At 41.4% G+C, this 12977-nt stretch overlaps 1 long non-coding RNA gene across 6 annotated transcripts in view; it reads right to left on the bottom strand.

Moving 5' to 3' along the window:
* LOC140670091 (uncharacterized) overlaps window positions 1-12977 on the bottom strand; it is a 31733-nt gene that overhangs the window by 9351 nt on the left and 9405 nt on the right. For 2 of the 6 annotated variants that reach the window (XR_012047469.1, XR_012047473.1), the window contains exons 1-2: window positions 10060-10544; window positions 8190-8387 (exon numbers count right to left, since the gene is read on the bottom strand). This is a non-coding gene — a long non-coding RNA (uncharacterized lncRNA). Of the gene's footprint in view, window positions 1-8189; window positions 8388-8541; window positions 8648-8719; window positions 9633-10059; window positions 10545-10802; window positions 11551-12977 lie in introns of those variants that run through there. The other 4 variants (XR_012047471.1, XR_012047470.1, XR_012047472.1 and 1 more) reach the window with 4 other exon arrangements.

Below are 12977 nucleotides of genomic sequence, written 5' to 3'. Positions count from 1 at the left end.
TTGCGGGGATATTCGAGGATTCCGTCAGGGTCGTTCCGAAGAGCGAGCATCATCTCGTGTTGCAATTGCAAAATGCACTTTCGAAAGGCGTTCGAGAGAAAGAGAGAGAGAAAAAGGAAAGAAACGATGCTAATGAGATAAAAAGAAACGAGCTATCGGTTTCGCGAGAAAAAGCCAGGGAAAAAATTCCATCTGACAGATAATGGTTCGAGTTTTTTAAGACACTGTGTGTGTGTGTGTGCGTGTGTACGTGTGGGATGAAGAGATAAATTAAAAATCTAGCAAAGAGGAAAATTGAACATTGAGAAATCTAGGACTGCCTCATCGCGCAGCATTAAACACTGAATGTATACAGGTTTTATCGTTTACAGATGCCACACTATGCACGATGTAACGCGACGCACCATGAAACGATAAACAACCCACTCAACATTATGCTGCGTGCTCCAGCTTCTTCCGTCGTCGTCTTTCGGAAGCCAAAAGCCAGTTTACGATTGTTCGCATTTTTCATTCGAGTTTGTAAGAATCAGAGAGCCACGCATTTTCCCCAAACGCACGTTTTCTTCTCCTTCTTTTTATTCGGAATAAAGACAAGTCACTATAATGTAAGCCGGGACCTGAGCGTGACAAAGAGCGAACGAGGAACAAAAAGGAGCGAGCATTCGATGATTAACATGGTGAATTGTGGGTGGCATCCCCGACGCAGAAAGTTCGCGCAGAGGCGAATGACGGCTCCGCAGGCGACGAGCAATAAAAATCGTCGCCGGGTAAGTCTGGTCAGTCGTCTTCTCTCAGCGGGGTATCTGAGAGGGAGAAGCTAGACCGAATCCCAATCTCGTGTTATAAGCGCACACCCTTACCCTGTATATAGATTCCTTTTTTTTCTTTTCTCCTCCAATAGAATTGCTAGAAACCTTAGCAACCTTTGCGAAAACATCAGTTGCATCTCTTTTTCTAGAGAGCTCTCTTGCCGTTCTCTTTAAATATTTTATTTCGTCCCGGAGAAGATGCGCGCGCGATGCTTTTTCGTTACGGGATTTCGCATTCCGTTACGAGAGAGAAAAAGGAATACACCGTATATATTCGTACGTTAGGTGCCGTAAATTCTTTAATCTATGTTTTTTTCTTTCTAAACGGTAAATGCATTCAGTTGGCATTTCCAATGTGCAACGGAAGATACGTACGGACGACCGGGCGACCAATGTGAATCGTATTTCCGAAAAATTGCAATCGAGCGGCTTGGCCTCTCGGACAAAGAATTGGTCTGACAATGCAACGACAATGGACGCTGGCCTACCGAGAATTTCTTTCATTTCCAACAGTGCGTAATTATAGACTTTCAAGGACTCTAGACGCGTCAGCGAAATTAACATGTGGGAGTTCTCGCGGGCTTTGCCACTGTCGCAATGAATTCGCCAAGTAATGCCGAGTTTTCTTCTCAATAATTCACGTGAATAACCCTTAAAACTCGTCACGTGACTAACATAGAGTGAATACGTTTGCGCGACGAAATATTAATATACCTCTACTCTTAATTCGCGAATCATCGTCACCGGAATACTTTGCTAAACGCTCTCTACATTAGCAATCAAATTAATTAACGTTTTCATTATGATATATCTGTTGTTTTTAAAATTTTTAATAATAATAATAAATAAAATAATTATCATAACGATATTATATTGAGGATTTTGATATCTACATAATTACTCACACATAAGATTCATCAAATAAGTTTTAAAAATTTTATTATATAATTTTTTTAAGAAATGGCAGCACAGAAAAATAGATTAAGACTTAAAAAAAAATAATATATTTTGCTATTAAAAAAAAAACGCTAATCTTTTTCTAATTAATATACATGTGTATAATTATTTTAAATATATAAAATTATATATATATATATATATATATATATATATATATATATATGTACATATCCATATATAAAAAAATATATAAAAATATTAATAACAATTGGATCTCTTATTATTTTCAACGACTATCAGAGGCCAGTTAAGTGATACACTATGAACTTTAACTTATTGTTAGATATCATTGTCACGAAAAAATGCAACGCCAAACGCAATGTCATCGGAAAGACATGTTTTACATACAAAGATGTACACGTGGTATATATACGTAGCATGTACGAGTATACATACTCTCTTTTTCCCTTTCGTTGTACGCATATCGGTTATGTGTACAAGTGTGGAAACGTGCGTTCCCGACGCGACGACGGCAACGTTTCACACACCGTATGGTTCAAAGGCAAGTGCGGTCATTACGCTCAGCTGCACGACAAATTAAGCGGACAAAGGTCCATGTACTTGACTTTGAATTCCGCCACTGACTACTACGAAAACGTTATTCAATGGTACCGCTTTAAATGCGTGCGCTACGTTTTCTTTTTTCTCTCCCTCTTTTCTTTCGCGATCGGTCTCCCCTAGTCGGTTTAAAAGCATAAAAGCATTGGTTGCGAAAGTTAAAAAGTGTGCCGAACGCTAATTATTCTATAGATTAATTGTAAATCTAATTGTAAGAACGATCAAAGTGTAACGCATCAAATTTATACTCGTTTCGTAACAAAGCCTACAAGAAAATATAATTAGAATCTGCAAGTGTCGAAATAGCACAAGATCGATGAATATACATTTTTTTTCCTCGGCTGATCTTTTCTTCAATACATGATATTACGAGGTGAATCAAATTCCCAATAAATTTGTAGTATCGTTAAAATTGAAAAAAAAAAAAAAAAAAATAGGAAAATATTTCGCGAAAGTACATATATAATTTTATCCTCGGGACATAATCGTGATCGTCGCCCTTCCGAGGAACGCGAGTTTGGCGAAACGCTATAATTAACCGGGCGCGGTGATCGATGAATACGAGTCTGCGGATGGTAAAGCGCCCCGGCTGTCCCCGCCGCCCCCGTTGGTTCGACGGTCCAACAACCACCCGGTCCCACATCTCCCATCTGCCTGGTACGTTATTGGCACCGGCTGATATGGCCGATGCGAATAGTCGCTATAGTCGTTCTGAGAGAGAAAGAGAGAGGCGAGAACGAAAACGAGCGGGATGAGCGGGAGAGACAGACGGATAGTCGTTCCGTACGTTATGCCCGCGTTTATATCCGCGTCTCGAAATGCAAAAGAGAAGTCAGACTAGAAGGGTGTAAATATTGCTCGAGAGAGTATACGTTTTATGATAAAAAAAAAAAAAAAAAAAAAAAAAAAAGGTAATAAACACAAGACGAGAAAAGGCGAAAAGCTAACGTTATCCGAAAGTGGTTTTACTTGTTCCTGCATGAGGATCTCCAGGAAAAGTGTAGTTTCTTTCATACACATTTGAATGATGGCTTAAAAATTTCATCGTTAGTGAAAAAAAACTTGAATTTCAAATCTATCTCGTTCTAATGCGCCAACTATCCAAATTTGATAATTAATATAATTTATTATAGTTTGTTAGAATAATTTGTAGATACATATTTTATTCCCTATTTATTGGGAAAAAAAAAAATCGATACGAGTCAAATTCTATAGTTTTAATTGAATTTGGAGACTGGTTTGCGTATATGAGATAATCGGATTGTGCTATATATTCGGAATTCTTTTAATGGAATCGCGAATAAAACCAATATAAGATTCGTGCGCCGCTATTAATCCGAGATTCATTTTCGATTCGTGTCAAGCAGGACTGTCGAATACGCGGGGTGAGCAGCGAGATCGAAGGGGCGCTTATTAACTGCGAATTGAGTCGTTGAGATTTGCGATGGGAGATTGGACGTCTGGATGGGTGAGAGACGATCGCGAAGGGTTGTTTAAGCAGATGCTCGAGAGTACCTTGCTCCGTCGTGCATTAGCATTTGATACACCTGGTAATGCCGAGCGAATAATCAGCCAATGCGAGGTTTACGCTTCGCCGCCTACCGCGCGTCTAATCAATAAGGCGATTCTCTCCAAAGCGTCTCTCGAAGCGTGCGTACGCGCGAATCAATCGAGTGTACATGTCGGAATCGAATACGAGAATCGTTCACCGGGAACGCGTGTACTCTGAAGATCTAGGTCTCTCGTATAGTGTTCCCGAAGAAATTTCCAAGTAGACTGTTGTTGAACTTGCGTCTCTCAAACTTGTCGCTCCTTCGCTTCAATTAACGATTCGATCTCATTGATGACGTCAATCAGTGATAGTTTAGCCGAGAGAAAGGGAAAGAGAATAGGAAGTTGAAGAGTTAGTTTGTCGTAACGTATTTCTCGGCACGATTGACAATAATTTATAATCTTTAACATCGCCGGGATGAGCGACAAAGTAGATACGCTCCGCGTTTGATCGGTCGCCAAGTCAGCCCGATATAAAATTTCCATTTGGGTCGGCGGTCTGATAGTGTGTCGATTATCGATCGTATATGCGGCATACCACGACCAGCGCGGAAGTTTAACCACGCGAGGATATACAAGAGGTCTGAGAATTAATTTCCATGTCGGCGTAGAAAAAAGTTTTCGTGCAAATGCATCTCTACATCTACATCCTGTTCCCTCTTCTTTATATTCTGCAAAAGTTAAATTGCTGCGCGCACCATAATCGATTTATTACGTCAAAAGTAAATTAATGATTTTACTCGAAAATATATAGCATTTCTTTCCTGTCTATTCTTTCTGTCGAATGAATGAAAAATTATTGAAACCTGGAATTCTCAGGGATTTTTCTTTGTACATGGAAAAGTCTAGGTAATTTTGTGGAATTTTATCAGGCCTCGAGGATTTTTTTTAAAATTCTTTCTTTGACAATTTTGCTCTTCTATGTATTGTAAACAGTTAGAAAAATCCTACTGATGAATCAAGTTGCAAATTATGTGTTTAAAATAATATATATCTACCTCTATATTCAATGTTTTAATAAAATATTGAATATAGATCGAAAACATACACTTTTTTATTCTAAGCTTTAGTGATAAAACAATAAGAATATGATGCAAGTGAAAAATATTATCTTGTCCAGTTTTTTCAGTATATTTGAAACTTGAGTGAAACTCTGTGTTTTTTTTCGTATAAAGTATAAATACAAAGTATTAAAATAATACAATAAAAAAACTTGCTTTAGAAAATTGTACTAAAAAACTGTTAAAATATTTTCTTTATATGGAATTTTGACCAAAAAATATTTAAAAAGTTAAGAAATTTTTTCACAAAATTTGAGTAGACATCTTGTCATCAGTTCTTTTTTTTTATTAATATAGTGTACACTTTGTTTCTCCAGATAACTCTTATTCGAAGAAATAAAAAAAAAAAAATATGAAAGAATTCTTTCATTAACCTGATATTTTAAATATTTATTACCACTCTTTGTGAACATGCCATATAATTATACCACTGCATTACTCGTGTATCACCCTTCTCTTGCCCTCGGTCGCGATACGGGCGATATAGTTCTAGGTCGGATATAGCTCGGGGTATACGAGCCGACGAATGTACTCTCCGGCATTAAAATTTCAGGCATACGGTGTGGGTCGGCACACTTGTATACAGATATATAAATAGCGTGTATTTATAAGAGAAAGAGAGAGAGAGACAGAGAGAAATTAGACAGGGAGTAACGTCTCCGGCATTTTCAATGGGTTTGTTAGAGAACCGGTCGCTTCTATCTCTCCTTATTCACTGATAAGGACTTGGTACTAATATTAGTACCAGCTTCTCGCGACACTTGATTTCACTTTGCTTCCTATATCTGTGACCGCAAAGTCTACGAGAGCAGATAGAGCACGTGTACGCTACAGTGTATCCCCCGCGATGCAATTGCTCAATCGTTCGTGCAGTCGATATATCTGTTCTCCGCCACTTCGGATATCGAAGCTTAATATAAGCGGTTTCATGGATTCGTCGTTATCGTGCGTCTCATCTCAGCGGGATGAGGGAACTGCATCCCTTAATTTCCTTCCCCTCTGCGTCCTTCCCTTTCTATTAATTTGATTTTTTATTCACGTTCGATCTACGTTCTCAAGTGACAGAGAAAAAGAAGAGAAATGAATATAAATATAGTATTGTATGATTCTTTTCATAATTTATATGTAGGAAGGCTCTGTGCGACACGAGTCAACCATTGCGAATGTATACCGCGACGTTTGCGAGCATAATGTATAATAGTCGGTGTCAGTGTGATAATAATCATACTGGACATTGAGAACGATGGCAGACGGACTGTACGACAGTAAGCAAATCTCTTATGGCAAAAGCGATAGTAGGCGAACTATTTTGGTTTATTCGTCAGGTAAAGAACCAAATCTCCCTCTCCATTTCTCGTTTTTCGCCATTATTCTCTCTCTCTCTCTCTCTCTCTCTCTCTCTCTCTCTCTTTCTACTTATCTACTACTGTGACACATTTCTTCGGTATACAAGCACCCGTCTTGTCTTATCTCATCTCTCTACTCTCGTAGTCGGGTCTTATCTTCTCTCCCAGTCTATTCTATCTTCTATCTTTTCTTTTTCCTTTCTCCCTTCCTACATTCCTTTCTACTGTCGACTGTCCACGTAGAGTCCTTTTACCCTCTCCACTTGACATCTCTGCATCTCTACCATCATAGTTCACATACATTAAACGACCAAAACTACCTGTTCTCTCAAATTGCAAGAGCCACCCAGTTAGCTCTCCAATAAAATTATACTCGAGACTCGATCTGCCATTTCTGATTCCCTTCTCTCTCTCTCTCTCTCTCTCTCTCTCTATATATATATATATATATATATATATATATATATATATATGTGTGTGTGTGTTTCTTTTCTACTCTGACTCTTCCAATTTCATGCCGTGGTGCAACGAGAAATTTTGTATATACATATTCGATGAATCGCCATTAAATTTCTGTTAACGAGTGATACGGCCGAGAATTTAATTTCGCGCCGTTGCAACTGTTTGAGCCCCCATTAAATACCATCAATCTTCTGCGATTCGCGAAATACGGTTCTGATCGCGAAACGAAACGCATATATATATATATATGCGCCGCATACTGATATATCGGACGAAATTCGTAAAACTCCGTCATATGCTTTTTATTGGTAGAATTTTCGTATCGATCGCATCTGCAGACTTTTGATTTCCCTGGAGCATCTATCGGCTGTTGGGAAATTTCCCGATGACGTTTTCGTTACTTTTCTCATTCGAATTGTGCGACCATCATTTTTTTCCTCGAAAAATACCGTATAAAATTATAACATTAACACCATTTCCTTAAATTTTGAAAATCAATTTCTTTACTTAACGAAATTAAAATTTACCTTATATTCCCTTTATTTTTTTTTTTCCTGCCGATTCGCTAACTATAGTTGACCAAAAAAATTGATATTTTCGTTTTATTTTTTATCTCAATAAAAAGTTTAATATAATAAAAGAACTCTAATTGTCTTGCAAGAGTAGATTAATGAGAGACAAGCGGCCATACATTGTCACAGCTGTCGTGCTATCTTTCACAAGTTATTGACGTACTTTTTAACTTTGAAGATCTCGGTTCATAGCAGGCACGTAAAACGCTTTCCTCCTGTCATAAGAAGTCATGTCATCCAGTAGGATGTAAGAATACTCGAACGAAAAAAAAAAAAAAAAAAAAAAAAAGAAGAAAAGAAACCTACGCAGATATCATTCGCTCGTTTGGCGAAACAGATTGTATACCCGTCGTCGACTTGAACGGTAATGAAAAAATTTTCGCCAACGAGCTCCGCAACTTGTGCGTTAAGCGGTTTCGAAGCGCGGGATCTCTGCGGGAGAGGATGACTTATTTGATCGTTCCGGTAATTCTCCGCCTCTCCGCGCGCAAATAAACGAAGAGGTCGGGATATCTTGTTAGGGCCGAGTGCAGCCGAGTAGCGACCGGGAATCGGAGAGAATCTTCTTTGTGCCCGGGCAGTCGCCAGGATGCATAACTAAAATCGTCAAGAGTTTATCGGCCGTCTTGTTAACGGACGGCTCGACGGAGCGGACTCTGCGAAGCGAGACGGAGAAAAAGGGAGGAAAGAGGGGGAAAGGAGAGGGAAAGGGGGAAGAGAAGTGGGGGTGGAAGGGGGGGGGACCCGACGTTCTTGGCTCTAAATGCAGCCGCTTAAAGTACCCGCCCCCGTACCCTTTGACGTCGAGTGCCTTTATAACGTTTCTCGCATATTATTAGTCGCATTTGCATTTGACTTTGTCTCTCGTACCTCTTTTTCTCTACACGCCCGGATCTCTTCCCTTCTCTCGGCGACTCGTTTCCTCCTGATGAGAGGAGAATCCCTTTACGTGTCCTCGTCCCTTCGCCTCTTCCGGGGTATAATATCGATTGCAAAAACGTGTTCGCGCGCTGCTCTCTCGGTAGAATTTGCAGGACACGAAGGTGGCGCTGGGATGCCTGGAGGTATCTGCAATTGCACAAGATCGCGTAATAAGACAACGTGGCATACATGTACGACTTGCGTACGAGAGGATCGTCGCATCGAATCGATCGAGATGTGATCCATGGTATCGGTTACGCAATAAGCCACACTTGAAGAAAGCAGGCGCTGATTTATGTACCTAATATGGGAGCCGTTCCGAGAACCAATCGTGAACAGCACGTGAAGGGAACTGCGCTGAATCTGGGACACCCTCTATATTTGTCTCTTCACCTCCGTTCACATTTCTAATGCAAAAATTATTCTCAGATATAAATAGCGCTCCGAGAATAAAGAGGTATTTCTTTCCATCATCGTACCTCAAATATCCTTGCAAGATTTTATTTTAATTTTACTCGGATTTCTTTTTTTACGAATTTATAACTCTATACATATGAAAATATTCACATTTCTCATCGGACACTACACAAAGATTAATGAAGGTACGTAAAATCGATCGGGAAACGCAACTCCTCTCGCGCGTTGCGATCCGATGATGATGACGGTCGGTGACAGGATACTTATTACTATCATCGGCGATATTTCTCCTACACCAACTCCATATTTGTCCGTGACTCTCGACGGCCAAAAAAAGAGAGAGACCGCATTGTCCCAAATATTTTTACCGTCACGCGATACATCCCGAGATGCGGGTAGGCCATTAAATGTTCGATATCGCACTTTCGGAGCGAGGGAAGCGTCCTGAAGAGGACACGGATGTTTTCGCCGAACCGTTTAGCGCGTTATCACACGTCCTGTCATAAGCAAGCACGACCCGCCCATGTGATATGGTGAACGGCAGAAATTCCATGGAGAATCCCCAACGAGGAACGTTCGCGAGAATCGCCCTCGTTTTCGCGAAATTTTCGTCTAAAATTACACGTGGATGCAACGACGATTCCCGAGAGTCGCCGACGGACGCGTAAAATTTATCCGTATCAGACAGGCTTAAAGTAACTCCCTGGTTACTGGCGAGAATAATTCTCATACTTTCTTTTTCTCGAAAAAGATAGAGAGTGAGAGAGAGAGAGAGAGAGAGAGAGAGAGAGAGAGAGAGAAGGGAAATGTATTTTCTTGACCGTGCATCGTTGATAAAAGACTCGCTTCCTTTGCGTGTTGAAGCGTTTTAACATATTTACATTGCGTGCCGACATATTTTTTATCTCTTATTGGATCCTTCCTTTCTTATTGGACGCGATAATCTTAATATTATTAATATATTATCTACATTATCTATATTAATATACTTAATAAAGATTTTACGCCAATTTTTATTTTTTTATTAGACTCACATCTGACATGAATCAAATCGTGTGAAACGTCAATTTTTTTCCTTTTCAACTCTATAATAAAAAATACAGTAATTTGTTCTTTTACGATGATACTATCAATTTCTCTTTCTCTCTCTCTCTCTCTCTCTCTCTCTCTCTCTCTTTCTCTGTCCCTGATATAATCTTTCCCCTCACGATCCCTGTCGCCCTTTCCTAATTTACACTTCCGTCTAGCCGAATTTCATCCACGGCTTTATCCATGATATGACCGCAGCGGTCTTCAACGTGGATCGCAGAAAATTTCGGTCGTGCCGAGCGCGGTCGGTGGCCCGTGCGTATTCACGCACGCGACGTGCACACTCGATCTATGTATCTATATACGTGCATACCTGCTTATCGGCATCTATACTCGTGCCCACATGCGCAGCGCTCTTCGCGCCGTATGTACTACGTATATACATATACGATATACGTATACGAGCGGATAAAGGATCGACCATGGCGGCAGCGTGCGATTCCGGCAGGAATTCCCGATGAGACGCGAGCGGAAAGTACAAAGCTCCGACGCGCCTCGTCGCGTTTCTCTCTCTCTCTCTCTCTCTCTCTCTCTCCGTCTTGCGTGCGCGCAGGCACTGCACAGGCAGAGGCAGCGATGGCTTCGAACTTCCGGCCGAATTCGGGCGGCCTCGTGCGCGCTCGCTTCGACTCGGATCAGACCGGCCGGCCGGCCGGCGTGGACTTCGGCGCGGCTCGTCGCGACCGACGTAGCGCAGAACGGTTAGTAGCGTCGCGCGCCGTCGTCGCGGACTGGAGTCGGAGGAGGCGGAGAGAGTTTTGCGGGGCCCGTGCAACGGCCGGTCGGCCAGTTCGTCGTCGACTGTTCGTGGGAAGAGGTATTTTCGCACTGCACACCCGCAATGAATCCCTCTCGGCCCGGCAACCGTCGTCGATCGCGATACCTACCCGTTTTTTCTCTCTCTCTCTCTCTCTCTCTCTCTCTCTCTCTCTCTCTCTCTCTCTTCGTTACTTTGCAATCTCGCGCTTGTAGTCTCTATTTTGTTCCTCTCCCTCCCTCTCTCTCTCTTTCTTTTTCTCTCTCTCTCTCTCTCTCGTTTTCGTTCTTTTTCCCTACCTGTGTAATTCTATATTCTTCTCTTCTCTATATATTCTTCTCTTTCGTTTCCGCGGATTTGTATATACTTTTCTATAACCGGTTGATGCACCTCCTCGGGAAAGAGTCGGCTGTTGAGTTCGTATAAGTGTGCGGAGCCCGGATATCCGTCGGCCGATTTGTACACGGTATATACATGCTTGTACATGTATATACGTATAAAACGCAACCATTCGTATTCGTGTCTCTTGGGGTACCGGCACACGGGATGCGCAGTAAATCGCAAGTGTTTGGTGACGTGTTAAAACGCGGCCATTTGCACTGGTCCCAATCGCGAGAAAGAAAGAAAGAAAGAAGGAAAGAAAGAAAGAAAGAAAGAGATAGATAGCGAGAACGAGAGGAGGGAGAGAAAGAAATGTTGGGCATAGGTTTTTTTTTTTTTACGAAATTGACCGTAAATTTCACGGAACGAGAGAAGAGGGGAAAAAAGATGTTTGTATTTTATCAACCACGCCAATCACATCGATCGTAATTAACGAATTAAAATGCGAATAAAAATTTCGAAGAAAAGTATTCCGTATCCCTTTGGCGTAAAATCGAAAGATCGCGAATCGTTCTCTCTGTCTCTCTCCTCTCTCTCTCTCTCTCTCTCTCTCTCTTTCTCTCTTTCTCTCTCCTCTCTGTCTCGCTCTTCTCTCGGGGTGAGAGGCGCACCATTCGGACGGGGAGAGGGGGCGGCAGGCAAACTGGCGGGGGCGGGAACGGGGGCATCAGAAGGCGATAGGAAGTCGCTGCCGAGACGGCGACGGAGTAACGTCGCGTGAACGAACGAAGGAAGAAAGGAACGAGCGAGCAAGGATCGAGTTGACGAAAGTTTCGACTGTCACGCGCGCCGGCTCACCCTCTCTTTTTCTCTCGGAAGGGGCTCATTCGCGTCCGCGACGCGAGTCGAGAGTAAACGGGAAAAAGAGAATACGATAATACGACGTATGTACGAGTGACTCAAAACCAGTGACGTCGATCGAGAGACAAGATCGATCGACGAGAGAGCGAGAGGAAAAGAAGAGGACTGGAGGAGATAGAGATAGAGATAGAGAGAGAGAGAGAGAGAGAGAGAGAGAGAGAGAGATAGACAGAGAGAGAGAGAGAGAGAGGAAGAGGCCCGCACACATACATGTACACTGGCAGTGCATATGCCCGGCATAACCTCGCTGATCGACGTGATACGAGCACGTGCGCCATCCGCTTCCAGGTAAGTGCTTTTACGCGATATTGATTCCCTTTTGCAACGTGCCTTTGCGTTGTGTCGCATGCACAACGACGGTGACGACACATCGACGTGGTCTCGTCGTCGCGGCCGGCATATGGAGGCTACGCGAGAAGTAACTATGGCTTTTTTTTCTTTTTTCTTTTTTTTAAAGAATTAAAATCGTGCCGCGGTAATTCGCGAGATATACTCGGAGTTATATAATCAAAGTTTCAAATTTTCAAAAACAATTTAGCCAAATTGACTTATATCTTCTCGTTGTTATACTTTGAATTCTCGTTGAAGCGAGAGTGTGAAAATTTGAAAATATATGAAATGAAAAACGAAATTAATCTTATTTTCGCGCGTGCTTTCTTTGTCGAAAATTTCGTGTATTGTACGACGACAAATATGTTTTGATAAATAAAGCGAGCGAGTAGCAAGTCCTTGATGCACGTTCGAAAATAATTTTTTTTTCCTGTACGACCGTATTTTGAAACATTATTGTTTTGGGATGTTTATTAGAAGATTATTCGAAACTTTGGAAACATATCGTTTGTAGATGACATTGGGTTTCGGCAAAATTTCTATCGCGGATTAATTACAAAGTTATTTCGCGTTACGTACGAAAGATAAGAACAGTTATAAAATGATAAGACATGATTTTTTTCTGTTCTTCGAGGAAAGTCGTCTTCAAGATCGTCGGACAATCGCTCCTGGAAGTCAACGCGACAAAATGTCTTGTATGTGAGTGCAATTCAATGTGAATGAGGATTAATTTGAATCGACGTTGAAGAAATTAACGCCTCCATATGTCGGACGAAGCGACAGCTGTAATGTCATTTGATCGTGGTTTCCCGAATACGTACATACGAATCATAAAATAAGAAGAATAATCTCTAGAAAATTGATTAGATATTTTTCGTGAATTATATTCAGACTTGACTTGA

This window comes from Anoplolepis gracilipes, chromosome 10, assembly GCF_047496725.1.
Source record: "Anoplolepis gracilipes chromosome 10, ASM4749672v1, whole genome shotgun sequence".
In the NCBI taxonomy this organism is placed as follows: Eukaryota; Metazoa; Arthropoda; class Insecta; order Hymenoptera; family Formicidae; genus Anoplolepis; species Anoplolepis gracilipes.
This window is presented reverse-complemented; position numbering and strand designations above follow the sequence as displayed.